Raw genomic sequence first — 4776 nt, 5'->3', positions numbered from 1 at the left:
TAGCGTCCTATCGCTTGGACCGAGGGGTCGAAATTCTATCTGTGTCGTATCGGCACGCGTGACACCGCCTCACGAAACATAGGTAATATGGATAAAACATGGTGGATACTGTGACACCCCGGGAAAATCAGGAAACCAACGCAACTTAACTAGCTTCCTCAGTGACCACGCGCTAAATTTCGGGTCGAAATTCTCTTAACAGGGGGAGAATGTGACAACCCTCAAAATCCTATGTATTCCGTACAATTTATTATTGAAAATTAAAGTGCTTGACGACTGTGTGAAATTACTTAACTGCTTTCTGATATCTGTTTTATGCTTACATGTGCTTGTTAACATACTAGTAGTATGCAGGAAAGTCATTAAATAGTGGTGATGTTGTAGGCATCATCTCTTTCCTTAAAGCCCAGAAGTGTTTACGGAAGGGCCACACCGCTATCCTAGCCCTCGTTACTGAGGCATCCGCGGAAGAAAGGAAGATAGAAGACATTCCTATTGTACGCGACTTTCCCGAGGTATTTCCTAAGGAATTACCTGGGCTTCCGCCTCATCGACAAGTCGAGTTTCAAATCGAGCTAGCTCCTGGAGCAGCACCAATAGCTCGTGCGCCTTATCGACTTGCTCCATCAGAATTCGAAGAACTGTCTACGCAACTACAAGAACTTCTGGAAAAGGGTTTTATACGTCCTAGCTCTTCGCCATGGGGAGCTCCTGTGTTGTTCGTAAAGAAGAAAGACGATACCTTCAGGATGTGTATTGACTACCGCGAGCTCAACAAGGTGACCGTGAAGAATCGTTATCCTCTTCCACGCATTGATGATTTGTTCGACCAGTTGCAAGGGTTGAGTTATTACTCCAAGATTGACTTGAGATCGGGATACCATCAGCTGAGGGTCCGAGATGAGGACGTCTCGAAAACAGCATTCAGAACTCGTTACGACCATTACGAGTTTCTGGTTATGCCATTCGGGCTGACAAATGCACCAGCGGTCTTCATGGATCTCATGAACCGAGTATGCAAGCCTTACCTGGATAAGTTCGTTATTGTGTTCATCGACGATATCCTGATCTATTCTAAGAGTCAGGAGGAACACGAGCAACATCTACGACTTATGCTGGAACTTCTTCGAAAAGAGCAGTTGTATGCCAAGTTTTCGAAATGTGACTTCTGGCTTCGCGAAGTCCACTTTCTAGGCCATGTGGTAAATAAGGATGGAATTCATGTGGATCCATCTAAGGTTGAATCGATCAAGAATTGGCCTGCACCCCGCACACCAACAGAGATCCGCCAATTCTTAGGTTTGGCAGGATATTACAGAAGGTTTATCAAAGATTTCTCCAAGATTGCGCAACCTCTCACTTCACTGACTCGGAAGGGTGTCACCTATCGTTGGGGTGATGCACAGGAGTCCGCATTTCAGCACTTGAAGGATAGACTTTGTAGCGCGCCTATCCTCTCATTGCCTGAAGGCACAGATGATTTTGTGGTTTATTGCGACGCTTCCATCCAAGGACTTGGTTGTGTGTTGATGCAACGTGACAAGGTCATTGCCTACGCATCGCGCCAACTTAAGGTTCACGAAAGGAACTACACTACGCACGACTTGGAATTGGGAGCAGTTGTTTTCGCGCTTAAGATATGGAGACATTACCTGTACGGTACCAAGTGCACCATTTACACCGATCACAGGAGTCTCGAGCATATCTTCAAGCAAAAGGAATTGAATATGCGACAACGCCGATGGGTAGAGCTCTTGAACGATTACGAATGCGCTATCAAGTATCATCCGGGCAAAGCCAATGCTGTGGCCGACGCCCTCAGTCGAAAGGATACTATACCTAGGCGTGTACGTGCGTTACAGCTTACCATCCAATCCAACCTTCCAGCTCAGATTCGTGATGCTCAGGTTGAAGCATTGAGAGCAGAGAACATCAGGGTTGAGTCCCTACGAGGATCGAGACAACGGCTAGAACAAAAGGAAAACGGCGCCTACTATGTTAATGGACGCATCTGGGTTCCGCTGTATGGAGACTTACGCGAGCTTGTGATGGATGAAGCACATAAGTCTCGTTATTCAGTACATCCTTGTTCGAATAAGATGTACCATGATCTAAAGACTACATACTGGTGGCCTGGTATGAAAGCCAGCATAGCGACCTACGTCAGTAAATGCTTGACTTGTGCTAGAGTCAAGGTCGAATACCAGAAACCATCAGGCCCACTCCAACAACCAGAGATACCTAAATGGAAATGGAAGCAAATTTCCATGGATTTCGTTACCGGCCTGCCCAGATCTCAACGCGGAAACGATACCATTTGGGTGATCGTAGATCGACTGACCAAGTCTGCACATTTTCTGCCTATCAAAGAAACGGATAAGTTTTCTACTCTAGCAGACATCTACCTAAAAGAAGTGGTATCAAGGCACGGAGTGCCAACCTCCATAATTTCTGATCGTGACGCGCGTTTCACCTCTGAACTGTGGCAAGCTATGCACAAGTCTTTTGGCTCACGATTAGATATGAGCACCGCTTATCATCCACAGACGGATTGGCAATCAGAACGCACCATCCAAACCCTTGAAGACATGCTTAGGGCATGTGTAATCGATTTTGGTAACGGCTGGGAAAAGCATCTCCCGTTAGTGGAGTTTTCATATAACAACAGCTACCACACAAGCATCCAGGCCGCTCCGTTCGAGGCATTGTATGGACGCAAGTGCCGATCACCTCTCTGTTGGGCAGAAGTTGGTGACAGTCAAATCACTGGTCTAGAACTTGTAGTAGATACAACCGAGAAGATTGCCCAGATACGACAGCGAATGGCGGCAGCTCGTGACCGTCAGAAAAGCTATACCGATAAGCGAAGAAAGCCACTCAAGTTCCAGGTTGGGGATCGAGTGCTACTCAAAGTCTCACCTTGGAAAGGTGTAGTCCGATTCGGCAAACGGGGCAAGCTCAACCCGCGTTATGTCGGACCGTTCGAGATCATTGAGAGAATTGGCAAAGTCGCTTTCAGGCTGAACCTACCTGAAGAACTCAGTGGAGTTCACAACGTATTCCATGTGTCGAATCTGAAGAAGTGTCTGTCAGATGAGACCCTCATAGTTCCTCTCAAAGAGCTCACAATCGACGACAAGTTGCGATTCGTCGAGGAACCAGTAGAAATCCCGGATCAAGACGTTAAGATTCTCAAACACACCAGAATACCTCTCGTCCGAGTTCGTTGGAATTCCCGTCGTGGCCCAGAGTATACCTGGGAACGAGAAGATCAAATGAAACTCAAGTATCCCCAGCTGTTTAAGAAAAATGCAACCACTACTGAGGCTGAAGCTACTGCAGAATTTCGGGACGAAATTCCAAATCAACGGTGGGATGATGTGACACCCCGGGAAAATCAGGAAACCAACGCAACTTAACTAGCTTCCTCAGTGACCACGCGCTAAATTTCGGGACGAAATTCTCTTAACAGGGGGAGAATGTGACAACCCTCAAAATCCTATGTATTCCGTACAATTTATTATTGAAAATTAAAGTGCTTGACGACTGTGTGAAATTAGTTAACTGCTTTCTGATATCTGTGTTATGCTTACATGTGCTTGTTAACATACTAGTAGTATGCAGGAAAGTCATTAAATAGTCCGTTATAATTTCCTAAGTGTTAGAATCTAAAAATGTTACAAAAATATACATAAAAGACACTTTACGGATTAATTAAGCACTTTAACGAAACAGTATCAAACCGAACAACCGGACTTTACCCGGAACATGAAAATATTGCCAATAACATTGCTTATTCTTTCCTGAGCCAATTAGGGTCCCTGAATACCCTAACACCCGCCATAAAGCTCAACACACAACTAACCGAGTTAACTACTTAACTAACTTGGTTAACTTAACTAATAACCTAACTAACACTTGGAAATGAACTAAACCCCCCCCCCCCATGACCGATTTCGGTCCCCATGTAACTAGAACATGTACCATTTCTTATTATTATATTTCTTGGTGTCCCATATCAAGGTGACACAAGATCTTTTGGTCCATAAGTTCCATTTTGTCTATAAGAACAAGATAAGGCACAATAGAACTTTCACACATCAACACCCACACTAAACTCTCTCTTTCCCTCTCTTCACCTCTCGGCCGAACCCCCCTCTCCCCATCCATCCATTTTCGAGATTGATCATCCCATTTCCAAGCATACACAAGTGTTAAGGATCCCGTATAAGAAGGCTTGGTGCATTCGGAAAGCGAAGGACCTCATCTCGTTGCTTTTAACCACTCGTTTTTCGTCTAGTTTCTTCCCTAGCCTTGAGCTAGTTGTAAGTGCTCCTAATCAACTTCTTGTTCATGTTTGATGTGGTTAATAAGAGATTTGTCGGTTAAAAATTATGAACATACAAGATCAAAATCTAAAAGTCTACTAAAATGATGAACAAGGTGGTTAATGGATGAATATTAGTGTAAAGCATGTAGATCTTGTGTGATTATGATTATTGGTTGATTATCTGAAGTATTGCTGGTTAATATTAATGTTTGATGTTGTCGTGATCACTAAACTTGTTAACGGTATCGATCGAACACGATTTAGAAGGTTAAACACTGAAAATCAGAATCTGTCCAAGTTTTACAGCCAAATAAACTCAACGAAAAACTGATATTTTGACTCTAAAATGTGATATTACGAAATACGGTTCTAATGGCACCGGAATCGTAATTTTTGGACTTCGTTTACTATTTTTAAAGTGTTAATTTGTAACAGCAACTTAAGCT

Source organism: Helianthus annuus, chromosome 9, assembly GCF_002127325.2.
Source record: "Helianthus annuus cultivar XRQ/B chromosome 9, HanXRQr2.0-SUNRISE, whole genome shotgun sequence".
Classification (NCBI taxonomy): Eukaryota; Viridiplantae; Streptophyta; class Magnoliopsida; order Asterales; family Asteraceae; genus Helianthus; species Helianthus annuus.
This window is presented reverse-complemented; position numbering follows the sequence as displayed.